We start from the raw sequence: 7,647 nt of genomic DNA, 5'->3' as shown, positions 1-7,647 counted from the left end.
TAATTGCTCCTTAAGTTCTATGGCTTCAGGGGCTAGCATTTTGTATGCACGCTGGGGTATGCACGCTGGGCTACTGGGGCTGAGCTCTGGGGGTTAACTCGAGCTCATGATCTACTTTGCGAGACGGAGGCATCTTAGTTAGCTCTTCAGGGAATATATCTGCATAATCACTTAACCACTCTGGTTCTTTAGCCTTGCATTTTATGTCTACCGGATTCATCCTAATGACATAAACAGATTGCCTCTTTCTGAGCCCTTTTAATAATTTAGAAGCCTTGACTAATTGCAGCACTGGGGATCTGAAAATTCCAGTTCCTTGAACTTTATTCCCATGAAGGTCGAGGAAAGAGATGGTTCCTTTGTGAGACGATGAATATTAGCTTGATTCTTATGGAGCCAATCCATTCCAAGGATTCTATCATAGACTCCCAAGGGTAGGACTCTAAACTGGCACTTTGTTATGTTCCCATCTAGACTAAACTAAATAAGGTCTGTCTCAAGGTGTGTGAAAAGAATCTTTCCACTGGCCAATTCCACTTGCATAGGTTTCCCTGATTTTTGATTTAGGACTAATTTACATAGACATCTTGGGGAAATAAAAGAATGAGTACTGCTTGAATCAATCAAAAGCTTAAATTGCTTCCCTGGTACTCTGCTAGAGTTTGGAGGACTGAAAATTGATGGTTATTCCCCTGATGCTCTATTGTGCCATAAATCTGTCCTTTTTCTTCCTCCACTTCCTCAGCTATAGTGACGGCTCTAGCTGCTGCAATAGTCTGAGGTGGAACTCTCTCTCGTTGGTTACCCCAATTCTGGGAGGGAGTTCGGAGACTGCTTTGCATGGAGGCTGCAGGCTGAGTTGGCACTCTTCTGGGGTTGCCTTGATTTTGGCGCAGGGGACCCTGATTGGTGGACTGATACAAAGGAATCTGTCTCTAAATTCTGGGACCCTGGCTTCCTTGGCCCATAGAAGGAGATGGATAATCCTTGAGCTGGTGCCCAAACCCCTGACATGCGAAGCACCTATTCTCACTTCGAAGCTCTTCCCTTTGCATTCTTGAAAGAGTCGGAGTTCTTGAGAAAGAACTTCGAGGGAAAGGTCTTCCTTCATTCCTAAAATTTTCCGACTCCAAATTCTGGTTGGGACCTTGGTGTCTCTTTGGAGGCGAAAGGTTGGAAGAACTTCCCAGTGTCTGGAATGTCTTAAAGGATGAGGGAGCTAGCTTTGGCGGAACTTTTACGATGAAAGCTTTGGCGAAGTCCTTCGCTATTCTTACAGCTTCTGCCATGGAGACTGGTTTGGCATTCTTGACCAGTGTGTCTAAGGGTTTGTTCATTCCCCGAATAAACTTGGCCATGAGTTGCTCTTCATCTAGCGGTGGTGAATACTTGAGGAGAAGAGCAAATGCCTAATGATATTCTTCAATGGTTTTGCTCCCCTAGTTTAGCTCTAAAAATTCATTCATCTTGGTTTCAAAAAATCCGGGGGACAAAATCTCTTCCTTAGATAGGCTTTAAGATCATTCCAGGACTTGGTATTCCTATCTAGATGGTTAGTGTCACAATAGTTTCTCCATGCCACCCTGGCTGTTTCTACAATTTTTAGCCTAGCAAGAGCCATTTTTCTCCTCTTGTTGTATCCGGTGACATCAAAATATTCCTCCATTGCTTCAACCCCCTTCTCCACAGCCTCGCCCAAGTTCTCCCCTTCACCTTTGAAGGGTCCTGGCTAAGTTCTGTGAAGAGCCTTACGAATGTCGAGGTCAAGCTCTTCTTCATCAGTGAGAGGATCTAGCTGACGGCCACGATTCCCTCGCCTCATGATTTTGCCAACAATGCAACATTATTAAATTTTTATTTTGATTTTGTCAACGAGATCCTAAGACTTAAGAGGTTTGAAAAATAATTTCTTAAACAAGATAAATGGTCTTATTGGAGATCTATGACATATGTTCGAGTAACAGATTTTTCGTCATCAATTCGTCACATAATAAACAATCACTTATACAACAGGGAATTTTTCCACAAAACATTTCCTTATTTATATAAAGATTACAATATGTACATAGAGCATCTCGGTTTCAGAAAGTCAAAATCTCCTCCTCGGGAGAGACGCATAAGACGGCGATACTGGGCTTTGTTCCCTTACTGCCAAGGGAGCTACTATCTTCTCCTTATGAATAAAGCGACTAAGAAGTCTATAGATATGGCAAGAAAGTTTGAAATTTTGAGGCGTTGGGTGATATAAAATAACACCATGTATCACTTTCCGCCTCATTAGAATCATGGTCAATGAGATATTCTATCTCAGCATTGCACGCTGGTCGCAAGAGGCGTGGACATACTGCCCTGCAAACCACTTGTGCTACCGTCTCTCCGTTGGGTCAAGGAAATATAAATCCTCGAAATGGCCTACGAGTCTGGCTCAGCTCGTTCGAGTAGCGGAGGAGATGAGATGCTCGAAGGCGAAAGTAGTCATATCTTGTGACTAGGTGAGGTTGGGAACACCAGATAAGTGTGGAACTTCCATCTATAAAACCAAATTCTTTGATTAAAATTCTTCATTAATGAAGCTTAAGGAATGAAAATACAATATGTAAATGCTCTTTCTAAGTTTTTATTACAAATTTTTTATAAGAATTCATTTTTCCTTATTAGCTTTCAACAAAGCTCTGATACCAGCTCTATGAGACCCCCGCCCCTCCACGGTGCCCCCTCCGAGGTCGCTGGCGGTGAAAGTAGCGTTAGCCTCGCGTGGGGGCAGGGATCCACACTCGGGCCTCGCCCACAGATATCCAGACAAGAGACTAGCTTGGTGGTTCCTCAAAAAACCGAGCCCAAAAAAACTTCCCTCGCCTGAAAGGACAGGCGATTCCGCCAGGAAAATCATCTAATGGGAGAATTAATCTAACGAGTCAAAGTCTTAACTATTCAAACTGATCCGACCGAATCTAAAGTCACATGGTCAAATCAAAGAAGAGACTTGCACTTGGTCCATAGAATCATCGCTTTTTTCCTCCTTTAACGAGGCACAGCTGCCACCACTGATTTCTTCCCATAGAACAAGGGTCTTCCTAGGACTTAATCTAACTAACGTAACTAATCGTAACTTATTTGTATCACAGGAATCCCCCGATCTAGCTTAACCCCAACTGGCCCATGGGTTACTGCCCGACCACTGTATTGGTGGGATTCCTTTATAAAGATTTGGTTATGTTTTGCCCGGGTACCAAGAAAAAGAGTTTCCAAGCCTCTTAGCCAGCGTTTCATGCAAAAATTAAAGTAGGCATACCACGTACACACCCAATATGAAATTACCATTATAACATAATTAGTTGTCTTTAAAAAAATCCTTCAATGAAAATCATAGTATTATCCTCCAAAATATTGAGTCCATTGTATTACAAAATATGTCATCTGGACTCTCTGTTGAAGAGACTAGCTGGCCAACCAACGAGATCCAATATCAAAATTTGATTCACAAAAGTCATTCTTTTTAGTCCATTCGAATCTTCCTCGAAGCATGCATGGGTGTCCTAGCAACCACGAGCCCGTGTAGTATCACCTGGTCAGAACCCTCTAGGATCCTACTTAGGTGTCCTAGCACTTCAGTCAAGGACAGCTTCGTCGATCCTCGCCAATGTACCGAAAGCGCACCATTTTAACTGTACCGAGGCTTGTCAAGACCTCGGCAGGCTTTGCTGCAAGCAATGTCCCGAACCTCTTCTTAGTTAAACATATACCAAATGCTTCCTCTAGCATTCTGGCATAAAACAATCCTTTAAAAGAAAACAAAGGTTCTATGCAAGTAAAATTCTCGATTTGAGATTGGTTCCACAAAACCCTTTTTCCTTAATCCATATTTTCAAATGAGAATCATTGATCTCATCATCAGGGTAATCTACCCATCATTTGACTGACTATCCAACTAGATTCTTGGTGATTTCGGTCAAGGAAAAACTAGGTTAATTCAATGGTAGTCTATTCTTTGTATTAAGAACTAGAATTGGTCCACGAAGTTTTTGCTTGATTCAGATCGAGAGACGGACAAGTAGTTTACTGACCGTCCCTCTCATAGTCGTGGTCTAACCAAAATCATTCGGTTTAGTTCTAACAAGGATTTTCTTCAGATAAACATCTACTGAACTTCTAACCATAAAAGAAAATTCCAACTTTATGAATTTCATTCCTTCTTAACCACCATTATAGATTAAGAAATGGTTTTATATGAGAATATCGGATTTTTATGAAAATACTCTTCTTTCATTTAATCTAATTTTGGAAAATATCAATTTGGTGAATTATTCACATAAATATCTAAAGATATTCTTTCTACCACTTTAATTTATCAACTCTAATTCTCTAGGTGGAATTTTGGTGAAAATTCCTCTTTTGTCACACCAAAACTTAATTCAAATCTTTCTTTACTTAAATACCATAAAAATTCTTCTTTTAACTAAATACCAATATCCATTTTTTTGAATAAGCTTAAAACTCTCCTTTTCTCATTTAATGATTGGATTCCAATTGTCATGGGAATTCCTCTTTTATCAAAAAATAAATTTATCTAAAATTTCTCTTTAAATTAAATAAAAATATTCATTATTTTAATTATACCAAGAATTCCTCTTTTACCATTTAAATGATTAAATCCCAAATGTCATGAGAATTCCTCTTTTATCATTTAAATTTTCTCATGTATAAAATAAATTAAGCTAAAATTTCTCTTTAAATTTAAATAAAAATATCCATTAATTCAATTATGCCAAGAATTCCACTTTTACCATTTAAATGATTGAATTCCAAATGTCATGGGAATTTCTCTTTTATCATTTAAATTTTCTCATCCATAAAATTTATCTTTAAATTTAAATAAAAATATTCATTATTTTAATATGTCAAATTTTCTCTTTTTCCATTTAATTTCATGGATCTTCATTATCATGGAAATTCCTCTTTTTGCATAAAAATAAAAATACCAAAAATTTCTCTTTTCTCTAATTAATTATTTATGCATAAATACTAAAAATTAGTTTTCCATGAATGTGATGGAAATCATTCTTTTAGCATAGGATGACCAATCCTAGAATATGGTAGAAAGTCCTCTTTTCATATTATGCATAAAAATGAGTTATGTATTAATTTCTAAAAAATTTACCATAGCTTCGCTGCTATTACTGATAACTTTTAATATTTCTAGAAAGAATATGACTTTTTAATACAATTATGATACAACAACTATCTTTAGACTCAAATCTAATTTATGAAATTAAATCATAAGTTTACAATAATTTTATTAGCATAAAAGCATAAAAAAGCCATTTTCTTAACCTCTAGCTTAACTAGCATAGAGTTTGATTTTTGAATTGCGAATTTATCAATGAGAAGCATCCATTTGAATAAAGAATTAGTCATAAGAATGACTATTCTTTTGGGAGAGTGAGATATACATAAAAAGCATCCTAATTAACCATAAAGATTAACTTTTTTGTGATTAATCATTAGAATTCTTATAGAAAGCTTGATTTGCATTGAAAACAATTAATTTGAAACTTCTCAAGCTTAAGAGGGGTTGAGAAATGAAATCTTTTGAGAATATTAATGAAAACCATGAAATTACTTCTTACCTCTAGATTTGGATTGCTTCTTTATCTTAGAAGGAATCCCCCAACCAATCAATTTATTTAGTATGTTGAGAAGAACGCTCCAAAGATTATTGAAGAGAGAGAGAAGTTTCAATCTCTCGAGAAGTAGAGGATTTTTAAGGGATAATAGAAAATATGAGTATTTTAATGTAATACTAGCACGGTATATAGTTCATAGATGAGAATACAAAAGAATGAGGGTCTATTTATAGGTGAGGGAGGCCACTAACTGAGTCCAACTAAGTTCTAGAATTTTCCAACTTTAGTTTGGCTGAATTTGGACAAGATTTGGACCAGTTTGATCCAGGAGAGAGGAGAGATAAAAATATCTTAATATTTTTGAATTAAAAACCCTCCCACACATGTGAAGGAGGTGCCTACCTCAAAGGTCTCCCCTTCCTTACCAAGGTGTCAAAAATTCATCATTTCTCCAAAATATCTCATTTTTTTTAGTAATCTCTTAATTTTTAACTAATAAACCTTGTACTCAGTTAACTCTTCATCTTATGTGAGCATTTACTCATTTTTGGGTATTTTCTTTTATTCATTGAATTTATATCATCCCAACACTTGGATTAATCTTATTGGCCCATAGGAACCTTAATTGGATCATAATCTAGAAATTTTTAAAAATCTTGATCCTTAGGCTGTGGTCTTTTAAATCATTTTTAATTAATTCCTAATGCACCTTGGAGAATTTATTTTAAACTTCTATTTCAAGAAAATATATTTTTGATATTTATAAAATTTTAATATCCAAAATTATCTCAAAATTAAATTATCTCTCTCTAGAATTTTTATCTCTCTAGGCAAAAACAAGGAAAAATAATATTTTTTTACATTCAGAAACAGGGGATTGAAGTAAAGCTTATTCATTATTCAGGCTGAGGAGGAATCTTACAGGCTCCCTAGTCGGCACTCATGCAAAAATATTAAATAGACACACCACTTACGCACCTAATATGAAATTGCCTTTTCTCAAATTCAACTATTCTCAAGACAGAATTGTAATAAAACCACGGTGCTTCGATCATAATTCTCAGTATTCCAGTTCCATTATTTTACAATCAAGTGTCATCCAAACTCTCCGTTGAAGACCATCTAGTCAACCAACGAGATCCACTTTCATAGTTTCTGATTCACTTAGATAATTTCTCGCCAATCCATGAAGATCTCCCTCGACATACGCATGGGTGTCCTAGCAGCCCCACGAGCCCAAGCATCGTCTGGTCAGAACTCTTTAGGATCCTCCTTAGGTGTCCTAGCACTTCACTCAGGGACCGCTTCGTCAGTCCTCGCCCATCGTACCGAAAGCGCACCATTTTTAGCTGTACAAAGACTGGTCAAGACCTTGGTAGGCTTTGTCTCGCGAGAGACGTCCTTCGATGACTCCCCGCCAGCTATTGCAACATAAACTCTCCTTAGATTAACAATAAACCAAATGCTTTCTCCAACATTCTGGCGTAAGACAGTCCTTTTCAAAAAATAGAGTTTCTATGTAAGTAGGATTTTCCCATTGAGTTTGATCTCGTCTCATGAAAATCCATTTCAAGAGAAAACATCTCTAGTATTGGTTTCACAAAATCCTTTTTTCAAAACCCAGACTTCTTCAATGAAAATCATGAATCTCATATCTCGGGTGATCCATCCATCAAATACAATCAATGAATTTCTAACTTGTTTTTAAACGATTTCGGGTCTTAGGGAAAATTCTCTAAATTAAGTGGTCATCCCTTCTTCGTACTAAAGAGTGGGAATGGTCACAAGTCTCGACTTAATTTATGATTCAAGGGATGGGCAGGCATCTTTCTGACCCACCTTTCTCAAGTGGTCATGGTCTAGCATCAAATTACTTCAATTTATTCCTAGATTTATTTCCTAAGATATTTCTCCATTTTTCTCATAAAATAACTGTGATTTCCAATCGTAAAGATAAACATCCAATAATATGAAAATTCATTCTAATATAAGAATTATAAATAATCCTACTCATGAATAATGG

The sequence above is a fragment of the Cibotium barometz genome, chromosome 17, assembly GCF_041138505.1.
Source record: "Cibotium barometz isolate CiBa-2024 chromosome 17, ASM4113850v1, whole genome shotgun sequence".
NCBI lineage: Eukaryota > Viridiplantae > Streptophyta > Polypodiopsida > Cyatheales > Cibotiaceae > Cibotium > Cibotium barometz.
Note: the sequence above shows the minus strand (reverse complement) of the source record.